The following is a 25802-nucleotide window of genomic DNA, read 5'->3' on the forward strand; positions in this document are numbered from 1 at the left end:
ATGAGGGTGAAGAGGGTTTATATATGATAAGCGTAAGTCATGTGCGTGAGAGGAGGTATAAGGTGCAAGTCGTGTCTTTTCATTTCAATGAGTGTTATAGTTAGGGTACCATACACGAGAGGTTAGGTTATACACTCGTTCTCTCTCTCCATCCACTATGTACTTGAATAGGCATAACCTTTCTCTTGCTCTTGATTTTTTCTTGAAAAGTTGTGCCTCCCTTTGTGCATCTTACACGCACAACGTCATCATGATGGGAAATAAATGCAAAGTAATTGGAGAAAGTGGGAAGGAAGGAATTAATGCGAGATGCAAGTTTCTAGAAACAATTATCTTAGGAGATAATTTCAAGTGGTGGATTGGCGTTGATTAGGATGCTCATTTAATCCAAGCCGATGGTTTTGAATCATTTCAAGAGGGGAATAATTATATGTCCCTTCATATTCTTCTGAAAGTTTGAATGCAAGTAGGAGGCAAAATAGATAGAATTTAATGATGAATTAAATAGCAAAATTAAAGGGTTTTTTGTTAGGTATAATTAAGACATAATTATTAGACAAGTTTTCAATAAATTGCCACGTAATTGGTGATGATTTATGGTGAAATGGCTAGTCATAGATAGGAGTCTAGGAACATGAAAAGTCTACATTAAATATAAATAATAAAGGCTTTAATTTGGGCCATTAAGGCTGATCTTTCTTTCTCTCTCTCTCTCTAACATTAATGCAATTTTGGCTACAACAATTAAGAAGGCATAAGGTCATTGTAAAATTGTCTTTTGGGCTTCTTCACGTGGAATATACCATGAAAGAGTAATTATTGCCCAAAATAAATGGTTAGGCTCCTGCTGTGCTTGGGCAATGGAGAAACGAAAAGGCTTTAACCCATTATGACTAAGCTTGAGTGGATATTAATAGCAGAGAGAACATGAATAAATGTTAGGGGAAGGGCAAGAGTCACACGTGTACACTTCTCTCTTAAATGGGAATAATAATAATATTAACAATAAAAATAGATTAAGAAAAAGAATAATAATAAATGTAGGGTCCACACATTTCATGAGTCAGAAAAAAAAAAAATCAACCTAAGGTTTGTCTTGCTTTCCTAGGGTTTCTAAAAAAAATTCTCTACATGACTGTGAAAACTTAAATACATATATAAAAGAGGAAGAGCACATAAAGTATTATTACACCATTACACAAAATCTAGCCAATGTATAAACAAAAATACAAGCAAGAGCCACAAACAAGGGAAAGAAAAAAAGTTGATAACTAAACAAAAAAAAAAACTTAATTCACAACAAAAATCAAATTAGGGTAAAAGAGAATAAGAAAAGAGGCACTAGCTAGCAATAGACGATTTATGAAAGTGGACCGAATTTAGGGATGTTACACCATCTTCGGAAAGAATGCCTCTGACTAGCCATGATATGGCACGCTGTACAAATGAACCCACATTTTCCTATTAACAGCCACCATACAAGGATGCCACCAATCAATGGTATAAAATAGCTTAGATAAGTCATCTTTATACCTAGCTATAACCTCTCCCAGATCCTCTGAACCCTCCAATTCCAGCAAAACCATATCGTCACTCATGGTAATGGCTTTGATATTCAGTATGGATTCACGTAAAAGAAAGTCAGCCACATTATTGAACTCTTCTGGTCGCGTAACCTTCCCATCACCGCCTTGCAGCACCTCTCAACTGTACCCTGATCAACATGGAACTTGTTGTGATACCACTGTTTTTTTTTTACATACCCACACCGCATTCTTGTTTGACCCTCTAACAGGACCCTTTCCCTTCATCATATATGTATAGCTTCTCCCACTATCACTATCTCTCCCTTCCCACTTGATCCCAACGCTGGTCAATGGTTTCGACACCTTTGCATGCACAACATCCTGAGTTTATCTCGAATTTCTTGTTTATCGCCAGCTCTGCTATATCTCACTACTAGAAAGCGCTGATTACAGACGGATATTACAGACAGATTTTTATCCGTCTGTAATACAGACGAATTTGCATTTTTTTTTTTAAAAACAAATTTCTGAAAAATTTGTCTGTAATATCTGTCTGTAGTTTGCCTACTATTTGGCGCGAAACAATATAGACAGGAATTATAGATTAATTTTTCTGTCTGTAATTTGAAAAAGGGAGGGAAATTTGGAGCGGGAGTTACAGACAAATTTTTCCGTCTGTAAATATTGCCCTTTTTAACTGACTTTTCATGTGGCAATTTACGGATGGATTTTTCTATCTATAATACAGACAGATTTTTTCATCTGTAATTATTTACCGACGCGCATATTACAGATGGACTATAACCGTCTATAAATCCATCTGTAATGCTAAAATTTGTCTGTAATAGTGAAAAAATTTGGTTGTAAATTCGTCTATATTTTCGAGTTTTCTAGTAGTGTCTAGACTCATATACTATCATCCGCATGTTGCCTATCGTTATGAAACTCGGTCTCTTTGCCATGTCATGGACATCACCGACCTCTGCAAACTGCACAAACCTGAATCTGCGTCCATCCTTGTCCTATTTCTTTAGAATAAATACATCCTCAACTTTCCCATACCTCCAAAATATCTCCCATAGCGTTGACACTCCATAATTGTCTAAAAAATTTGTAAAAAAAAATGTTGGTAGTATTTAGGGTTTAGGGTTTAGGGTTTAAGGTTTAGGGATAAACGTCTACCTACTGACCTCCACCCCCGTCTCACACCCTCTCACTCTCATTTTGTAATACAATGCAAATTGCTCTTTCCTAGCACCTCCTCCTTCTCCTTCGATCTCAACACTCCTCGAGATCCCTAATTCACCTCACTCTAATTTTTCGGCACCAAAACATCTCCAAAAAAAGATTTTTCCAAAGATTTTTTTTATCCAAATCCCCGTGTATATATTATAGACATATTACATATAATAGATATAAATTAATTATTTAAATCACGTTTATCTGTCTAAATTTAATTTAATAAATTTGATAAAGCATTATTAATAGAAACACTAAACACTTTAATGAAAAAGCTATATACATAATAAAATTACAGCGATAAACTTTTATTTATTACAGAATATCAAAGTTTATTAGAGTATTGACTGCATATGATTAGTTTATGTATTCGATTTCTTTTACGTGAAACATTCAGTTTTAAATTTATATTTACACAATAATTTATTATAGATAAAATAACTATGAATGAGATTTAAAATATTAGATCACTAATAAATACATAAAATTAACGATGAGATTGCCGAAGACTATCCTAATCCGAAAAAGCAGCTTAAATTTTCAATGTGATAAATAAATCCTGTTGATTATATCACTCACAACTCGTTAATTCTAAATCCACTCGACGTGATGATGGAAAATTTGGATAAAAATATTGTTTTGTTGAAGTATGATTTGACTTTTTCAATGTTATAAATTCTATTCTAAAAATATTAATATTTTAAAATAATTTATTAAATTTTGTATATATTGTATGAAAACAGATGATTGAATAACAGAGATCTTAAAAATACTTTTTAACAAAAGTTGTTGTAAAAGGATTCCAAGACTACATAGGAACTAGTTTTTCTGTTATGCCAAATAATTTTTTAAAATTATATATTTATTTTCTTTTTAATCCAACATCAATTTTAATTTTGAATTTTTTGTATATTTTTTATTTTCCTTAACATAATAAATATTTATTATTAATAATAATTATAATATTTACTGTATTTTAAAATTAAAAAATGATTATATAATATATTTTGAATTATTTGTTTAAAAATATTAATTTAATATAACAATATCCATGTAATGTAAGAGAAAATTACCCGTTTACTTTGAACTTGTACGTTTATTTTATTCTTATTCTATCTAGACTATTTTAATCCATGCATTCCATATCTCATACAATTTTTGTTTTGGACTGTTTCTCTTTAACTCCTTCTTTTTATTAAGTTCCTGCTAAATCCCAACTATGTATTTATGAATTAATTAATTTCGTTCTTCAATGATAATTTTCAAAATAAAAAAATTCTTTTATAATTAAAAAGTATATTGTATAGCTATTTGAAATTTTTAATATTTTTATATTTTAGAAGAAGTGTAAACAATATAATTATTAATAATACAGTCTAACATATGGATCAACTAATAGAGAAATGTTTTAGCTAAACCTAAATCTTAAACAGTAAAATACTGTTAACATAGTTTTTTTAAAATTTAATTTAATAGGTTTGGTAAAGTAATGTTAACAGATTATTTATTTATTCAGTTTCTTCATTTGTGAAATATTCAATTTAAAATTTAAATTTATCGGATAGTCTGTTAAAGATAAATAAAATTCAAAATATTAGATAATTAATAAATAATTGGATAAGATTGACTAAAAACTGAACGTTAACCTAAATCGAAAAACTCGGAGTTCAGCTTCAGAGCCTGGTCTACGTTCTCCATTATAAATAACCCAACGTTATATCACTCATTACTTTTGTGACAGTGATGGAAAAAATGGTTAGAATCACTGTTTTCTTGCTGTGTTTGACTTTTATTAGCACATTTGTTGAAGCTGCTAATGTTTCTTACGATGGAAGGGCGATTACAATAGATGGTAAAAGAAGAGTTTTAATATCTGGTTCAATTCATTATACTCGTAGCACCGCTGAAGTAAGTATCATCATATTTTTTCACGTTATCTTTTCTGTTTAATAGCTGTTTCATGATTTGTATAAATCCATTTAATTATTCTTACTTTCACATTATTTTTTTCAGCTTTGAAAACTCTGTTGTTAACCATTGATTTATGTCTCATTATTACAATTTGTATAAAACCATAAATGATTATATTAACTTTGATCTATTTTTTTGTGACAGATGTGGCCATCTTTGATTGAGAAAGCAAAAAAAGGTGGACTTAATGTTATTGAAACATATGTTTTCTGGAATGCTCACGAGCCTCAACGTCGCCAGGTTTTATATATATTCTAGCTAAATCTTATAGTTCATCATATAAATTTCGTTTTTGACACTATTTTTAATCTTTTGTTCTTCTTTGTATTTTCAGTATGACTTTTCTGGAAATCTAGATCTCGTGAGATTTATTAGAACGATTCAGAATCAAGGGCTTTATGCCATGCTTCGAATTGGTCCATACGTGTGTGCAGAATGGAACTATGGGTAAGAAATTTTAAATGCTAACACTTTTGCTTACTGAATATTAAAACAAGTTTTTCATGGTTACCTAAATCATATCTTTGCTTAGCTAATTTGATCTATTTACTCTCTTGTAATCTTTCAGGGGTTTTCCGGTGTGGTTGCACAACATTCCAAACATCGAATTTAGGACCAACAATGCTGTTTTCGAGGTAATTAACTATGCTTCCTTATATGTTTTAGGGATCAAAATAAATAAAATGTTAAAATATAAAATAAAAAAATACAAAAACTAAAATTAAAATATCATATATTTTGTATGACACACATGTAATCAAAAGTGAAATGTTTTATTTTTGCAGGCTGAGATGAAAAATTTCACGACTTTGATAGTTGACAAGATGAGCAGTGAGAAGCTCTTTGCATCACAAGGAGGACCCATTATTCTTGCTCAGGTTTAGTTTTAATTTGTAGCAGTTCCCTAATAATTATTTATCCTTATTAATTATAACATTTATCTTATGTTGTGTGTATATATACTGACTCTCTGCACTGAAATAGATTGAAAATGAATATGGAAATGTGATGCAATCATATGGTGAAGGTGGTAAACAATATGTCCAATGGTGTGCTCAACTGGCTGAATCTTACCAAATTGGTGTTCCTTGGGTCATGTGTCAACAGAATGATGCTCCTGATCCCTTGGTAATACAAATTAGATTTGTTAAATTAATTTTTGAATTTTTTTATTTATAAAATAATTACTAATTTATTTATTTTCTTGGCTGCCTTAAATTAGATTAACACGTGTAATGGGTGGTACTGTGACCAATTTTATCCTAACAGCAAGAACAAACCGAAGATGTGGACCGAGAATTGGACTGGCTGGTTTGTTCTTCATTTTCAAATTTCAATAGATTTTCAATTCATTTTTCTGTTGTTTTTCTTAATTGCAAAATAATCATTAAAATAATGCGACACTTTCAACTAGGTACAAGAATTGGGGAGGACCAAACCCACATAGAACTGCTGCGGATGTTGCTTTTGCTGTTGCACGATTTTTCCAATATGGTGGCACATTCCAAAACTACTATATGGTAGTTAACTAGATAAATTGACTTGCTTTTGTATTTTAATTATAAATTATCTTTTTTTGTTAAAATTTTACTTTCTGCTTTTCTCACAATAGTACCATGGAGGTACCAATTTTGGACGAACTTCAGGAGGCCCATACATCACCACTTCATATGACTATGATGCTCCTTTGGATGAATATGGTAAATCATAGGTTTAAAAATTATTATCCAAGGTCTTCCCATTTTGTAAAAATATAATATTTATCATATTTCCAAATATTATGATATTTTTTATGTCACATTTTTAATTGATATGGCAATGAAATAATTTTTTAATGTAGGTAATTTAAATCAACCTAAGTGGGGACATCTAAAAAGACTTCATGAGCTCCTAAAATCAATGGAAAAAGTCTTGACTCTAGGTTCCTCCAACAACGTTGAATATGGAAATATGATGACAGTAAGTTTTTAATTTCATCTAGCAAGTTATTTAGATTTATAGTTTTAAATTATATGTTATATTTCTTGCTATTTTAATCATTTCATTCTAATTGACCTCCAAATATTGATTGTTTTTAGGCCACAGTTTATAGTTATGCTGGAAAATCAGTTTGCTTTCTTGGAAATGCAAATTCGACAAATGATGCTACAATTAACTTTCAAAACAACCAATACATTGTTCCTGCATGGTCTGTGTCTATCCTTCCAGATTGTAATACAGAAGTTTACAACACTGCAAAGGTGAGAATCACCATCACAATTAATTGTTGAATAATAATTCTTTTTTGGTGTTACATGAGTAATTAAGTCAAGTAGCTAACTAATTGGAGTTTGTATGATTAATACTAACTAATTAAATAATATGAAATTAGGTCAATGCTCAAACATCCATAATGGTCATGAAGGACGAAAAAAATAAGAAAGAAGAATCACACACATTGAAGTGGCAATGGATGTATGAGCCTTTCATTCAAATGAAAAATGGCACAATCCTTGGTTCTGTTTCTATGACTTCTCCTCACCTTTTGGATCAAAAGGTTGTCACAAATGATACTAGTGACTACTTATGGTACATCACCAGGTAATAATTTCTTTGTTACCTAAAAATTTTGTATTAAGCAATGTATATTACTTATTGGTCACTGACTTGTATGAAAAAATTATCCTCAGTGTTGACATTAGCAAAAGTGACCCTATTTGGAACAAAGATGTTAAGCTAAGAGTGAAAACCAACGGGCATGTACTTCTTTTATTTGTTAATGGAGAACATGTTGGTAAGTTTATACTGGAAAAATTTTAACCCTACTTTCCATTTTATCTTTTTATATAAACCCTATTTCTAAATTGTAATTTTATATTCTTCTTTTATCATTGTTCCCCCTCACAGGTTCCCAATATGCTCGATATGGAAAATACCAGTTCACTTATGAGGCAAAGATCAAATTGAAGCTTGGGAAAAATGAAATAACTCTACTTAGTAGCACCGTCGGTTTACCTGTGAGCAACGACTACTGACATCATAAATACATTAATTGTGTCAATATTGATTCTTGTTATGGAACTAACATTCCCCTCCATTCAAATAGAACTATGGTGCCCACTTTGATGATGTGCCAGTTGGTGTTTGTGGTCCTGTTCAATTGGTCGCACAAAAGAATAACACTGATGAGATCGTCAAGGATATCACCAAAAATGTGTGGAATTATAAGGTGGGAATACACGGTGAGAAGGTGAAGAATTACTCCCCTAGTAACACCAGAGAATGGTCCACAACTCGTCTTCCAACAGATAGAGTATTTGTTTGGTACAAGGTATAATTACCATCTCTGTCAAATGCTTAGATCATTTTCATGGTAATATTGCACTTGTTTTAGTAGTTGAGTGATGAACAAAACGAATTGTTTTCAAGTTCGTATAATATATAGTCTGTTGTTTGTCATTCTACGGATACATTATAAATAAAGTAGCTTTCGCTCATGTCATGAAATCGTATCATATATTAAAATAAAGGGAGATATTAACATATTATACATTTTATTTAACATTTCAATTTTTTTTTCTTGTAGACTACTTTCAAGAGTCCCATAGGAATCCGACCTGTTGTGGTAGATTTGAAAGGGTTAGGAAAAGGTCAAGCTTGGGTAAATGGAAACAATATTGGTAGGTATTGGCCCAGTTATCTGGCAGAGGAGAATGGTTGTAGTTCAACGTGTGATTACCGTGGAGCATATACCTCAAACAAATGCTTGACAAAGTGTGGAAGGCCAACTCAAAGATGGTAACATGAATAATTTGAAATGATCATTGAAGAAATATTGTGTATGAATGACATGTGTACTAGTAATTTTTGTTACTTTCTTTCTATGTAGGTACCATATCCCACGCTCATTTCTTCGTGAAGATGATATAAACACGTTGGTGTTGTTTGAAGAGTTAGGAGGTCAACCCTATGAAGTTAAATTTGCGACTTCAACTGTTGGAAAAGCATGTGGAAATGCCTATGAAGGACATGAATTGGAACTAGCATGCGATGAGAACCAAGTCATATCTGAAATTAAATTTGCTAGCTTTGGTGTGCCGGAGGGTGAATGTGGATCCTTTAAAAAAGGACATTGTGAATCTGATGAAGCTTTATATGTTGTGAAAAGGGTAATTTACATTTTTTTTTCATAGATCACTTTATTTTAATTTCCATCGTAAAGTGTTGGGAAAAAAAATGTACCTAATTTTTTATATTTTTATGTTTTGCAGCGATGTGTTGGCAGGCAGAGATGTCTTATTCATGTTAATAAGAACGTGCTTGGACCTACTGGGTGCAAAGTCCCACAGAATAGACTTGCAGTTGAAGCAGTTTGCGAAATAACAAGCAATGAATTTAGGAAGCACTAGATTTTAGTATTTGCTAGGAATTTCTTTAGAATTTGTTTACAATTTTAGGGATAATAATAATTATCTTGAAAATATTAATAAAGCATGCTTCCTACTATTGAGTTTTTTTTATTCTTCATTCTGATTGCAACAATCTCGGGTGAAAAAAGAGAGTTTATAAAGGTGTGTGTGGGGCATGCAATGGACCATGATGAAGGTTCTGTGAGTGCTCATGAAACAAGTACATGCGCTCAAATTTATCCAAGTAATCAAATTAATTTCTTTCTGAGAGGTAAATAATGACAAAAAAAATTCAAAATTGGTATTTTGGCTATAATTAATTTTAACACAACTCAATAACTTATTTCTCTTTAAAAATTGCCAAAAAATACCCATTAACTAATTTATGGAATAGTTTGGCACGTGTTCATGTTTGTTTCAGTTTATTTAAAAAATTGGTATTTGTTTTTTAATTTTTTATAAATCTTATAAAAGTTAATCAATTATTTTTCTATATTTAAACTGAACTAAACATGTTACTAATTAGCCTATAAGTCTAAGTAGTACATTTTCTAACTTTGTTATGTCGTTGGTGGTTTAAGGGCATGCGATGTAGTTTAAGCACAAGCATGCTTCAGAGATCATTTCTTTGTCATTTCATTGGTGTCTAACAGTGTTTACAAATAAAATGGATGAGTGATTACAAATACAATGAATCGATGAGCTCAGGTTTCCTATATCTTAAGAATCTCAGCTTTTTTTCTCGCACACCAGTTTTCTGTAGCTTTTAAGATTGTGTAAATTCTTTTTTTTTTTTGTTCAAAAAATTGTGTACACTTTTTATCGAATAAGAATTGTATGCTGCATTTATCATTCAGGTCCAATTCTTGGTTTGCAGAGAACTGAGTACATGCAACAAAACATAAGGAAGAACATATATATATATATATATATGAGAAAGAGAGAGAGAGAGAGAGAGAGATGTCATTTTTCTATGAGATATAACTGATTTTGTTAGCTTAAATTCCAACTACATCTAAATCATATTTAAAAAAATTAATGATTACGTATTCATTTTATAAATGTCACATGATTTGTAATTTTAAATATCTGTATATATATTGATTTAATAAAAAAAGCTATAATTTATTATCATGTTCAAACCATATTGAAAAAAACTAAATATTTAAAAGAGATTTTTCCGGTACCCTCGTGAATTGAGGGGTTTAGGAACCTCTTCTTGATAACTATTAATATCGTGACATTTTGTTTTTATTTAATTGTTTATAAATTTTAGTCAAATCCCTTGATTAAAGTGAAAGTTGCTGGGCAGTGTGAAAGCTTTTAACTGTAATTTTAAAAATAGAACTAGAAGCTTTTGAAAGTTCCAAATTCTTTTACTGAACCCATTTTGAACTAGAAACAATCTTAAACACAGGAATACAATTTTGGTTTTTCTTTTATTTCTATCACGATACTTTCTCAAATATCTAAATATAACATAGGAATACAATTTTAGTTTTTCTTTTCTCAGTACGTGTTTAAAACAAGTTATATTAGGATTATTCGAAAGGAAAGTTTCGTAATTAAGTTTAATTTAATGTAGTTCAATTTTATATAACTAAAATTTTTAATCTGTGTTTCCCTTGCAATATAGATTTTCTCTCAAATTCTTTAAAAACTTATTAGGAACTCAAATATTTTTATTTAAAAATGTATTTAACTTTTCAAAAAGAAAAAGTTATAAGTATTGATTTTAGTTAAAAAAAATTATATTTACAACTAATTTTGGTAAAATAAAAATCATATTTTAAACAACTTTTAACCAAAATTAACTGAATTTAAAACTTATTTTTGTTAAAAGGAACTAATTTAAAACTGGTTTTACTAAAATTTAGATGTAAAATTAGTTAGAGTCAAAATTAATTGTGTGTTTGTATTAGGTTTGATTAAATTATGGTAGATAAAGGTAAGAAAGGTGTTACTCAGCATTTTGCTCGTGACAACACTCTTCCATCAACCATTCCCTCTTTCACATCCACACTAGTTGTAGTGCAAACCTTCCAGGTTGAAGGGCGTGAGCAATTTATCATGGTATCCAACCCTAGGCATGTGCCTCCTTCCCTCTATTATAACGAGTTTCACAATCTGCATCACCAACTACATTTATACCTCACTGTCCCCCTCTATACAGCATGTAACGTCCCGAGTTTTGTAGATTATTTGATTATTAATATGAATATGTGGGTTGCTATTTGAATATGTATTTGATGTATATAATGATGTGAATGTATGTGTATATGTTGTAAATACAGGTGGATGTATATATAGGCAAAGTGTGTACTGTAGGGGTGTTCTCACGGTAGCGAATAGATTCTCGCTGTAGCGACAAGGTCCTAGGTGAGAGGACTACATCTGTTGCGTTCTCGCTGTAACGAGAAACTTCTCACTACAACGAGAGGGCAACAGAGAATGGGTGTTTACTGAGCGCAATCTCGCTGTAGCGAGATTATATAGAAAACTAGCTGCAAAATCCTCTAATACTTTCGCTGTAGTGAGGAAAGGTCTTACTGTAACGAGAAATGTCTCGCTGTAGTGAAAGTGCCTCGCTATAGCGAGAGTGTTGTGACTCATAGGGTATTTGAGGGGTTTAGGGTTCGAGAAATACGTTCCCACTCTTTCTCTTCATCCCTCTCTCAATCCTCTTGATCCCTAACTCATTTTCACTAATTAAACTGTCTTCAAATTCGTTTGCGAGCTAGATTAAAGGTTGAAATCATGTTTGGAGGTAAGTTTTATGGGTTAGGGTTTCGATTTTCGTCCCTTTCTTTCATTTTCTCAATTTCTCATGGAGTTTTCCATGAGTTTAGGATGAAAATTTGTGTAGGGAGCTATTCTACCATTGATTTGTGTTGTGGGTCTTCAATTCAAGGTAAAGGGGACTCTACCTTATGCCTTTTTGCTTAGAATTCGTTTGTATGGCTAAGTGTTGGAATGTGAATGATTAGAATGTGGGAAGATGTGTGATTTAATGAAAATGAGTTGATGTAGTGAGATTGAGTTAGAAAGATTGTATGGAATATAATGTGGTTGATGTTGAATAGTGTGTGTGATGAAATGGTTTGATTGTGATTGGATTTTAATGAAAACTTTGTGTGGAATACAATATGATTGATATTGAGTATGATGTGTGGTGAAATGGTTGGTTACAATGTGGTTGAAAATGTGTGGACATGCCATTGGTTGATAATGAGTAATGTGAAATGATTGAAAATACATGTGAATGGCATGATGATTGTGTTTGAATATGTTGAAAAATTATGAATGGTTTAGCAATACACTGAGGGTGCGGAAGATGAGGGCAGTAGAAATACCTTGGGGAAAAGAGGGTGGTGATGACACCAACAGTGAGCGTGGGTGCACCATGGGCCATACACTCTCCTTTTGACTCAGCCTCTGACTAACATTTTTGCTTGGAAGATCCAGTACCGCACACATTATATCTGTGGAGCGAGGGCTATCTAGTGACCATCCATGGTGTGAAACTGAGTAAGTCCCTGAGGTTGAGGGCATCAGAAAACTGTGATCACAGTACCACAGTGAGCGTGGCTAACGTGCAGTGAGCGCACGTGTGTGTGAAAATGGTTGAAGGTGCGGTGGGCATACCTGTGTATGACTTGATGTGCAAACACATGTGTTTTGTTTGAAAAACTATGAATTTATATGGTTTGACGAATTATTTGAATTATGTTGGAAATGTGTGGAAACACGCAAGGTGAGTCTCTATGCTTTTTTTTTTGTGATAGTGTAGAGTACTCACCCTTACATTTATTTTTCAAGTAACCAAGATGATCAGCACAGGGCTCACTAAAGGGATAGATGAAACTATTATAGGAATTAGAAAGTTTTTTTTTTGGAAACTATGATGTATTTAAATTAGCCCTGTAGCAATGATTTGATTCAAAATTTGTAATCCATCCTTATTTTAAAATAATTTAATGAAAATATGAATTGGAAATTATTTGAATGAAAATTTTATTATTCCTATTTTATTGTAAAATTGATTTATTTTAGAAAATAAAATTAAGATGTTACAATTTTGGTATCAGAGCAATTCATCCAAACTGGACTGGGGTATTGGGGCTGAAGCATCCATGCTGTGTGTTGATATGTGTTTGGTTTCCTGAATTATAAATATTATTCTTGATCTGACGTGGAGGAATGTTGTTTATTGAATTATTTGTTAGATTATATTAGAAATGACTGGTAGAGGTAGACGAGCTGGAGTCACCAATGACCTCCTAGAGCAAATGACCCAAGTTTTGGAGGCCCAAGATGCAAAACCAGTTGAATATCGAGGACTATCTGCCTTCACTAGGCATAAGCCTCTAAAGTTCAAGGGAAAGTTTGACCCTAAAGGAGCCTAGAGGTGGATGGCAGACATAGAGAAGATCTTCCTTGCCATGGGGTGCAGGGAAGAGCACAAGGTAACCTACACCACATACATGCTATATGGGAAGGCAAAGGACTGGTCGAGGTTTGCCAGTCAAACTTTGCCACAAGAGGATGGCTATATCCAGTGGGAGGCATTCAAGGCGAGCTTCTTGGGAAACTATTTTCCTCGGGACTTAAAGAAGCAGAAGGTCCAAGAGTTCCTTGATTTGAAGCAAGGGAACATGATTGTGGGAGAGTATGCGGCAAAGTTTCAAGAGCTGATAAAGTATTGGCCTCACTACCAGCATGAGGATAGAGGAGGACTTGTGTGCTCAGTTTGAGCATAGGCTGAGGCTAGAAATTTGAGCTGCAGTCAATGTATTTAAGCTGACAGACTTGTCCACTCTGGTGAACAAGTGTAGAATCTTTGAAGTAAATTCTAAGGGCAAGACTATAGACACCATGGGGAGTGGTCCAATGAGACAAGACAGAAGATCCCCTAGGTTTTCAAAGGGGCCATACTCGAGCTCCAGCCATTCTCAGTCCAAAAGGACTTCATTTCAGGAGAGGAGTAGTGGTAGTGGTAGTGGTTTTGGTTCTGATTTCTTCAGAGGGCCAATTAAATTCTTCAAGTGTGGAGGACTACACATGTTGAGGGACTGCTTACAGCCACAGACCAATTGTGGCAACTACAGAAAGTTGGGGCACACTACTAATGTATACTGGACTGCTAAGAAGAGTGGCAGTACGAGTACAGCTCAGAGGCCTGAGTCGAGAGAAAGAACGAGGTTGAGTATTCTTGGGAGAGTCTTTGCTATAAGCGGAGTAGAGGCTTCATAGTTCGAGGAGCTGATCTGAGGTAAATGTATAATTAAGGGCAGGTTATTGAATGTCTTGTTTGACTCGGGTGCTATACACTCTTTTGTTTCTATGGATTGTTTGATGTGTTTAAGTTTGCACTTGACTGAATTGCCATGCAATGTTGTGGTGATTAACTTTACGAGTAAGTCAGTCATGACATTGTGGATGTGTCTAGGGTGTTCGATAGTGGTGCATGGTAGAAAATTTGAGGTGGACTTGATTTGTTTGCCTCTTTCCCAATTGGATGTGATCTTGGGAATGGATTGGCTAGCTACCAACTATGTGCTACTGGACTACAGAAAGAAGACCTTATTTTTGTTGCGCTGACATCGGGAATCCCTAAGCTTTTAAGTCAAGGTGCATGGGAGAACACGGTAAATGCTAAGGTCTTTATGGTCATGTTCTCACTAGAGGTTGAAAGTGAAGTGGAACCGGAGTACATCGCAGTGGTGAAGGACTTTTTGGAAGTTTTTTCTAAAGATGTTACAAAGTTACCATCAGAGAGAGAGAGATAAATGTAAAATTAAGGGCAAGTTATTGAATGTCTTGTTTGACTCGGGTGCTATACACTCTTTTGTTTTTATGTATTGTTTGACGTGTTTGAGTTTGCACGTGACTGAATTGCCATGCAATGTTGTGGTGATTAACTTTACGAGTAAGTCAATCATGACATTGTGGATGTGTCTAGGGTGTTCGATAGTGGTGCATGGTAGGAAATTTGAGGTGGACTTGATTTGTTTGCCTCTTGCCCAATTGGATGTGATCTTGGGAATGGATTGGCTAGCTACCAACTATGTGCTACTGGACTACAGAGAGAAGACCTTACTTTTGTTGCGCTAACATCGAGAATCCCTAAGCTTTTAAGTCAAGGTGCATGAGAGAACATGGTAAATGCTAAGGTCTTTATGGTCATGTTCTCACTAGAGGTTGAAAGTGAAATGGAACCAGAGTACATCCCGGTGGTGAAGGACTTTTTGGAAGTTTTTTCTAAAGATGTTACAAAGTTACCATCAGAGAGAGAGAGATAGAATTCACCATTGACCTCATCTCCGAGAGCATGCCCGATTTCTGTGACACCTTATAGAATGTCACCGGTAGAGTTGGCAGAGGTCAAAAAACAAGTGGAGGATCTATTGCAAAAGCAGTTTGTGAGATCGTGTGTATCACCATGGGGAGCACCAGCGCTCTTGGTGAAAAAGAAAGATGGGAGTATGAAGATGTGTGTAGACTACAAACAACTGAATAAGGTGACAATAAAGAACAAATATCCACTTACCAGAATTGATGAGTTGATAGACCAACTGAGAGGAAATGCAGTATTTTCGAAGATTAACTTGAGACTGATGTACCATCAGATCAGGGTGAAGGATAAAGATGTACCAAAGACGGCCTTCAAGACGCATTATGGTCACTATGAGTACTTGGTGATGCCATTTGGAGTGACCAATGCGCTTGCAGTGTTCATGGACTACATGAACATAATCTTCCATGAGTTTTTGAATAAGTTTGTGGTGGTGTTCATTGATGACATCCTGATTTATTCGAAGACTCAGGAAGAGCAAGTCGAGCACTTAAGGATTGTTCAGCAGATTTTGAGGGAAAGACAGTTGTATGCCAAATTCTCAAAGTGCGAGTTCTGGTTGTCACAAATCAGTTTTTGGGGCACGTAGTGTCGAAGGATAGAATCATGGTGGATCTTGCAAAGGTAGAAGCAGTAGCCTGATGGCCGAGACTGACGAATATGACAGAGATTCGCAATTTTCTACGACTAGCAGACTATTATAGGAAATTCATCGAAGAATTTTCTAAAATAGCTTTGCCCTTGACGAAGCTGACCATCAAGGGGAAAGAGTTCAAGTGGAGCAGAGCATATGAAGATAGTATCCTAGAGCTGAAGGTGAAGTTTAATGTATACTGTGATGCGTCTGGGCATGGACTTGGGTGTGTTCTGATGCAAGATGGGAGAGTAGTTGCCCATGTCTCAAAGCAATTGCGCTCATATGAAGTCAACTACCTGACATATGATTTGGAGTTAGCTGCGGTGATTTTTGCTCTTAAGGTATGGAAGCACTACCTTTATCGAGCAAGAGGTGTTCAGTGATCACAAGAGCTTAAAGTACTTATTTGACCAGAAGGAGCTGAACATGCTGCAAAGGAGGTAGATGGAATTCGTCAAGGACTATGACTTTACATTGTCTTACCATCCTAGCAAGGCAAATGTAGTAGTCGACGCTTTGAGCAGAAAGTCATTACACGTGGCAGCTATGATGAAGGAGATGGAGCTGATTAAGGAGTTTTGGGACATGAACTTGGCTATGGAAGTAAGGCCAAGGAGTTTGTATCTTGGAACGATGATGATCCACAATGACTTCTTGGTATACTTCCAAGATGTTGACCAGGGAGATGCCTTCATGCAAGACATGATGAGGTAGAAGAGTGAGGAAAGAACTTGGAGTTCTATTGTGATAAAAATAGGGTGATCAAGTTTCAAGACCGTGTATGCATTCCCCAAGTGGATGAGTTGAAGCAGATGGTACTTGAGGAGGCACATAAGAGCAAAATAAGTTTTCATCCTAGTGCAACCAAGATGTATCAGAATCTCTATAAGAACTTTTGGTGAAACGGGATGAAGAAGGATGTTGCCGAATATATAGCAAGATGCCTAACTTGTCAGAAGACGAAAGTGGAGCACTAGCGTCTATATGGACTGTTGCAACCTTTGGAGATCCTTGAGTGGAAGTGGGACAACATTTCCATGTACTTTGTTTCTAGGTTGCCAAGGACCAAGAACAACCATGATGCTATTTGGGTGGTAGTGGACCGATTGACCAAGGCTGCACACTTTCTCCCGATCAACATGAAGTATAAATTAGAGAGGTTGGCAGACTTGTATGTGAGGGACATAGTCATACTGCATGGAATGCCGACTAGTGTGGTATTTAACAGAAATTCGAGGTTTAGCTCGAGGTTTTAGGAGAGCCTATAGAGGGCCTCAGCTTACCACCCTTAGACTGACAGTCAGACCAAGAGGACTATTCAATTGCTGGAGGACTTGCTAAGGGCTTGTGTGATTGATTCGCAGAGAACTTGGGAAGAGTGCCTATCGTTGGTAGAGTTCACGTACAACAACGGTTTCCATGCTAGTATTGGAATGACGCCGTTTAAGGCTTTGTATGGGAGGAAGTGTAGAACTCTCTTGTGCTGGTATGAGACTGGAGAGGCGACTTTATTTGCACCAAACATGATTCAGAAGCAAAATGAGCAGATCAAGATGATTAGAGAAAATATGAAAGCTACACAAGATCGACAGAAGAGCTATTATGATAAGAGGAGAAAATATTTGGAGTACCAAGTGAGTGACCATGTGTTTTTGAAGGTCTCACTTGTGACCGGAGTTGGGAGAGCTCTGAAATTCAGAAAATTATCTCCTAAGTTCATTAGATTGCTCAAAGTGTTGAGTAGAATCAGTCTTGCAGTGTACCGAATAGCGTTACCTATGAATCTCTCAAACTTACATCCGGTGTTCCATGTGTCACAACTCAGGAAGTATGTATCGAATCCCTCTCACGTGATTGATCTTGACCCGGTTCAAGTGAAAGAGGACTTGTCCTACGATATGTAGTCGGTGAGGATTGCGGATCACCATGTTAAGTAATTCAGGGCTAAGGAGATCTCATTGGTGAAGGTAATATGGAGCTCGAGTAATGAGGAAGATGTCACATGGGAAACGGAGAGTAGAATGAAAAAATTGTATCGGAAGTTATTTTGTATAGGTTGGTTGAATTTTGAGGACAAAATTCCCTAAAAGAGGGGAGAGTTGTAATGCCTTGAGTTTTGTAGGCTATTTGACTATTAATATGAATATATGAATTGCTATTTGAATGTGTATTTGATGTCTATAATAATGTGAATGTATGTGTATATATGTGTAAATACAGGTGGATGTATATGTGTGTGTGTGTGTGTGTGTGTGTATTATGGTTGAAAAGTGAATATGGACTTGTGATTGGACTGGAATATAGGCAAAGTGTGTACTGTAGAGGGTGTTCTCGCTGTAGCGAGAAGGCCCTAGGTGAGAAGACTGCATCTGTTGCGTTCTCGCTATAGTGAAAGGGTTCTCATTGTAGTGAAAGGGTAACAAAGAAGAGGTGTTTTCTAGGCGCAGTTTCGCTATAGCTAGAGGATCTCGCTGTAGCGAGATTCTACAGAAAACGAGCTGCAAAATCCTCTAATATTTTTGCTGTAGCGAGGAGAAGTCTCACGGTAGCGAGAGTGTCATGACACATAAGGTATTTTAGGGGTTTAGGGTTTGAAAAATTTGTTCCCACTCTTTCTCTTCATCCCTCTCTCAATCCTCTCGATCTCCAACTCATTTCCATCGATTAAATTGCCTTCAAAGCCATTTACGAGCTAGATTGAAGGTTGAAATCACGTTTAGAAGTAAGTTCTTTGGATTAGGGCTTCATTTTTTGTCCCTTTATTTCATTTTCCCAGTTTCTCAGGGAGTTTTTCATGTGTTTAGAACAAAAATTTGTGTAGGGAGCTATTCTACCATTGATTTGTGTTGTGGGTCTTCAATCCAAGGTAAAAGGGCACTCTACCCTATGCTTTTTTGCTTAGAATTTGTTTGTATGGCTAAGTGTTGGAATATGAATGATTAGAGCATAGGAAGATGTGTGATTTAATGAAAATGAGTTGATTGTAGTGAGATTGAGATAGAAAGATTATATGAAATATAATGTGGTTGATGTTGAATAGTGTGTGTGATGAAATGGTTTGATTGTGATTGGATTGTAATGGAAACTTTGTGTTGAATGCAATGTAATTGATATTGAGTATGATGTGTGGTGAAATGGTGGGTTACGATGTGGTTGAAAATGTGTGGACATGCCATTGGTTAATAATGAATAATTGAAATGATTGAAAATATGTGTGAATGACAAGATGATTGTGTTTGAATATGTTGAAAAACTATGAATGGTTCAGTGATACACTGAGGATACAGAAGATGGGACAGTAGAAATATCTTCGGAAAGAGAGAGTGGTGGTGACACTAACAGTGAGCGTGCGTGCACCACGAGTTACACACTTTTCTCTTGACTCGGCCTTTGACTAAACACCTTTGCTTGGGGGCCTAGTATTGCACACTTTGTATTCGTGGAGCGAGAGCTATCTAGCGACTATTCATAGTGTGAAATTGAGTAAGTCCCTAAGGTTGAGGACATCAAGAAACTGTGATAATAGTATCACAATGAACGTGGCTAACGTGGAGTGAGCGCACGTGTGTATGAAATGGTTGAAGGTTCAGTGAGCGCATTATGTATGACTTGATGTGCAAACACATGTGTTTTGTTTGAAAAACTATGAATTTATGTGGTTTGACGAATGATTTGAATTATGTTGGAAATGTGTGGAAACATACAAGGTGAGTCTCTATGCCTTTGTGTGTGTGATAGTGGAGAGTACTTACCCTTATATTTATTTTTCAGGTGACCAAGACGATCAGTACCAAACTCAGTAAAGGGATGGATAAAACTGCTATAGGACTTAGAAATATTATTTTTGGAAACTAATGTATTTAAAGTAGTCCTGTAACAATGATTTGATTCAAAATTTGTAATTCATCCTTATTTTGAAATACTTAAATGAAACTATGCATTGAGAACTATTTGAATGAAAATTTTATTATTCCCATTTTATTGTGAAATTGATTTATTTTAGATAATAAAATTAAGATGTTACACAACACACAGGTGAAGGATCCATTGTTGTTGCATCTTCTTGTGGGCAACAGTCATAGACTCATAAACCATTGAGATCGCTTCCAAGTTTGAGATGGGATGAATCGACTTGGTAAGTTATTTATAAAATATGCCGCAAAACTTTATTTGATGTGAATATTATCATTATTGTGTTATTTTATTGTGTGTTTAGTTGGTATCCACCACAGAAGGGTATTCACCATGTAACGGATACCATTAAAAGATGTATGATGTACCTTATACCAGTTTTGCTAAGGTTCTTAAGGATACAAAGGTGGAGTGGTTCAAAGATTGAAAGGTAATAAAAGTCAATTGATTTATTTTAAGTTTGATTAAATCTCTATTTCTTGTATCTGTATTAATTAATTTATATTTATGTAGAGCAACTTCTCCATTCCCCCTAAAGACAAGAAGATGATTTTCAAAGCCTGGAAGAATCACACTTCAAAGTGACTAAGACAGATGCACATTAAGACCCATCATCTGCAAATTGGATAGTACCCCACTTCCTTCATGTCTTGCAGGAGTATTGACGTACGGATGGGTTTAAAAATCTCTCCATAAAAAACAAGACAAACAAGACATCCATAAAAGGGGAATCATTGCATACAAGTGGCTCTACGACTTAATAAAGTGCTCCAAAAGCAAAATAAGAAGATGTGGAAGACCAAGGAGAGTACATGGAAGAAGAAGTTGGCCAAGAAAATGGAGAAAGAGGTGATATCAAGGATGCAGAAAGAGGTGGTATCAAGGATGCAGAAAGAGGTGCAGCAACAAATGCAACAACAACATATGCAAATGCAGCAGATGCATGCATACTTTGAGCTCATGAGAGTAAGCAGTTCCACACCTCTTCCTCCTTCCCCTCTAACTCCAGCACTGCTAGTATTTGGAGTGATGCAACATTTATGCTCCTCCTCCTCCTCTACTGATGATGATGACATTGCTTTGGTGATGATTATGCCGAGTACTCGTGATAGACATTGTTATTTTATTTCTCACATTATTACTTTGTATCTCTACTCCCAAACACTTCCAATAGTCGTCAAAAGTTAGCTAAGCGAAAAGCTTCCAAGTCTCTTATTATCGTTTGTATCCAGTGTGTAAGGCCTTTTATATAGAGTGTAGAATTCAAAAATAGAATGATTTGATCTTCAAAAGATATAATTTATCCTTAAAAAAGAATATGACTTATCTATAGAGAAATATATGATTTTCTATTGTCAAATTCAAATTTTAGATTTGCTCTCGCAGGGCCTAATTGTTTCTTAAATAGGATCTCAAAAACTTTTGAAAATTTCTTAATTTAAATATCCAAGAGTAAAGCACAGTCACGCTTACCCTCAAACATAATCATGTATGTTCACGAAGCACCACCATGTTGGCTGTTAAGCAAGGTCATGCTTCTTACTATATATGACTCTACTTTCTATCAATTTTCCTTCGATTATAACCAAAATGCTTCTATAATTTGCTAGCAATCGATTAATGCTAAACTACAATAATTAATAAAGAAATAAGTATAAAATCACCCATCAAATAAGGATCAAACAAATAAAAATAAGTTATAAAAGTACTGTAAAATATAAATTTATCAATTTCCATCTCTTTTTCTATATTTGGTAAACAACTAACAAAGGTAAAGGACCCATTCAGTTGCTTGCCTAGAAAGTGTTAGAATAACTACATGAATAGGAATTTTATGGAGTGCATGGACATGTGATGGTTGTACATGAATCATGATTGCAAAAAGTTTATAAGTTTTATTTCTTTTAGTGTTGTTTGTATCAATCTAGTTTTGGGATAAGTTGAATGAATGTGGAAATATTTGAGTAGGTGAGTTGATTGACGTTCCTTGCTTGTAAGTGGTCTAGTGTCCAATACAAATGCCAACGAATGTTGTCTTTCCTTATATTGCCTTGTATGTCATGATTTTGATCCTTGAAATAATGGGAAATGAAATATGTGATGATGTGAAGTTGTTGGAATAAATCCTTTAAAGAGGTAGAGGGAACTGAGGTAAAAGGGGAAATGATATGTTGAATAATTGGATTTATGACCTTAAAGAAGAGAGAGTAACTAAGAAGCACATAAAATAGGAATAACAGAGAAGTTGAAATTTTATAACAAAATTAGGACGAACCATTCAAAATAATTTAAGATATGTGTGGTACTAAATTAAGTGACATTTTGTTGCCTAGGTGTGACAAGAACTAAGACAAGAGTAAGGAAATATTAAAGGGAAAAGAGAACTTTAGGATGTATAAGTGCAAAATGAACTAATGACTATTAGGACAATACCAAACTCTAAATTATAGTTAAAACTCCATTGAGACTAATTAATTAACTATCTCATTAAGGTTAGTAAATAAAGTAATTAAGGATTTAGTAAAGTGATTAGAAATATTTATGTTGTAAGCTTTAGATTGCTAGGCTAAGCTAGAGTAATGAAGCACCAAGGAAAAATGAGAATAATAGGCCTTGAACTAATGAGAAAATGTGTACAAGGATAAAATAAAATACTACATAGGAAATTGATTAGCATCAGGACTCAGGGATTTATTGACAAAGAAAATGTACCAATGTGAGAAAAAGAAAAAGACTTCAGTATGTATAAGTTGTGAAGTGAGAGGATAATGTTTGAGTGGAGATGTGGTGATAATTGTGTAAGTAAGAATGAATTAAATGATTGTCATGCATTATGAACATGTGAAAGAAGGAGTTGTCAAGGCTATAGTTCATGTTGACATGTCACCATTTGAGAGTTTCGTACTGTATATGGTAAAACCAACATTTAATTTTGTCAATCATATTGTGAAATAATGTTTATGCTGACACATGTCATAATTTAGTTATTTCACATTTTTTTTGGTAAAATTTATTTTAAAAAATAAAAATTCAATATTTTTGCCAATCATTTTATCAAAACTAGTGTCACGTGGATTGACACACTCCAGACGAGGCAAGTGTACCTATCGAGAAGTAATAAAGGGTTTTTAAATTAAGTTTCCAAAATATCGTCCTACAAGGATTGATTTCCAATTACTAAGAATTTTCTAATTCAATTGTTTAAGCTTCAAAGATACGAGATTAATTAAAAACAAGAATTTATAAAATCAATTATAAAACTAAGAGCAAGGAATACAGTGCACGTCTTGGTTAAACTTATAAGAGAGGAACCTAGGCATATGAGTTTTCTCATTCAATCCTTTATGTTATTTTTATGTTTAACTCTAAATCCGATTTCCTTGTGATTACCAATCATTTATACGAATACTATTAATACCCAATGGTCATGTAATATTAATATTCCTTTCTCTAAATTAACATCCCCAATGGTCATGGAAGACATCAATTTGAGAAAGCTTAAGGAACCTATGGACTTGTTAATTTAATAACGAATAGAAGAGAAAGATTGGTTTGGTCCACCTAATCCTTTGTCTCGTTTTATCCTATAGATCTATTAATTAACCGAGGTACGGTCTCCTGACGATATAATTAATTAGGATTAAGAGAGAAGCACAATCAGATAAAATCTAATCACGAAACGAAAATCAAATTTAGATTTAAACGTCAAAACCCCATAAATTCATGAACAATAGTTCACATGGCCCTAGCTATGGACTTAGTTACTCATGTTAAAGAAAAGAACTAAAATAGTCATAAACAAAGACATAAAGAAAAACAAACTAGAATGAGATGAGTTTCTGGTCTTCAAGTACAATTGCTCGAAGCTCCAAGTCTCGCCAAACATGTGCCAAGGATCCCATGCAAGAGAAAAGAGACGAAAAGTGTATCTGAGAACCAAAGATTAGATGTAAAAACGGTCTCATTTACGATGCCTGAGATCTCCTTTAGATAGGATTTGAAAACCCTAAAGACTCTTGATAATTAGACTTCTCGCAGATGAGTACGGCCGTGCAAAGCCTTAAGCACGACTGTACATGGGCTCGAAGTACCCCGTGCTTGTTGAAAAGGTCTGGACGTGATGACTGCTATGAAACTCTAATCTTCTATCAATTTAGGTCCAAAATACATCTAAAGTACACTTGCGGCATCTTTATACCAAACTACATAATTAATATATAAATTAGTGTGAACACCAAATAAAATAAAGATCAAATATAAATATATAGGTTGTAAAATAGAGCCTAATTTCGTATTTATGAAATAATAATTTCAAAAAATAATAAATTAAAAATTTATTTTTAATTTTATAATATTTAAATATAAAAGCCAAATAACTATTTTGTTTAAAAAGAATAAGGTATGCAATAATATGTTCGGCCAGCTAGATGGGATGTGAGCAGGTGTTGTGTTTCTCGTAGATGGTGACCCACCAATAAACTTCTCTTGCCAACTGCGAACACACTGCAACAGTTGCAGTCAGCATTATTCACACACAGCTTCACGTTCCCACATACCAACGCTGAATCAAACATTGTGTTTAATTAAAGCCTGAGTTTCTTGTCCTGTAATAGGCCTCATGTCATAACCCTGCACCTCTTTCTCAGCCCTTGGATCCCCTGACACACACATTCATGCTCTCCATACACAGTTATTATAAAATAAAAAGGAGTACTTGCAGATGCCTTTACAATCTAACTAGAATCGTAAGATACTGATTAAAAATTTCAATCATTTTTTATTAAAATATTATTAAATGTATGTTTATCATAATTTTAATATGTTTTCCTTCACAAATATTTTAAAAATACTAATTAATAAGACCCTTAAAATACAATTACAAAAAATATTGTTTAAAAAAGTATTACTATTATATTTTAATATGATTCCTAATTTAAGATTATTATGTTTTAAATTAGTAATTTTAATCTAACACTTATTTAACATTGAAAAAATTATTTTTTATATTTTTCATAAAAATACATGTCTCAATATAAATTTATAATTAAACTAATTTATAAATATATTTTTATTATATTTAATCTTATTGAAATTAATAGCTAAAAGTAATTTTTATTAAAATGAATTTTTTACTAATATATATTTCAGGTAAAAGCTAATAATATAATTTTTGGTAATTTTATTGTTGATTATTTCAATAAGTGTTCAAAAGATATTAATTGACAAGATTTAACTTATTTTTATTCTTATTTATCTGTTTAGAAATAAAATTTATATGAAAATTTAAGATAAAATAGAATATTATTTTTTACTAATAGTTTTTTATACATATATTAATTATAATAGTAATAATAAATATAATGTTTATAATATTTAAATAATCTAAAAAATTATAAAAATGTTGTGTAATAAAAACAAATTAAACATAATTAAATAGTGTTAGCAAAAATAATTAAATTTTTTAATATACTTTCTAACTTTTTAATTCTCTATACCTTTTTTGAATCCTTGGAGAGAGGACCCATACAAAATCTAAGTCACCCTTTGGGTTTTGACCACGACAAGAGCTAAAGCCTCTCTCTTCACCTCACATCACACAATTCACAACACAACACGACACTTCATAGTTCAGTTCCCTCTGCTCTCTCCCTCTTCCAAAGGGACCCAAAAGTTGCAAACTTTCTTTCGTTTCTCCCTCGAAGATTCCAAGTTTTCTCGCCCCTTTAGATTGTTCTTCTGTTCTGGGTCTCTTTGTATGGTGGAACTAGAGGCAG

General features: G+C 33.9%; 1 pseudogene; it reads left to right on the forward strand.

Annotated features, from left to right (window-relative positions):
- Positions 1–1497: 1497 nt before the first annotated feature.
- On the forward strand, positions 1498–13530 carry LOC113866605 (annotated as a pseudogene).
- Positions 13531–25802: the final 12272 nt, after the last annotated feature.

Source organism: Abrus precatorius, unplaced genomic scaffold (genome assembly GCF_003935025.1).
Source record: "Abrus precatorius isolate BTA unplaced genomic scaffold, Abrus_2018 Scaffold5, whole genome shotgun sequence".
Lineage (NCBI taxonomy): Eukaryota > Viridiplantae > Streptophyta > Magnoliopsida > Fabales > Fabaceae > Abrus > Abrus precatorius.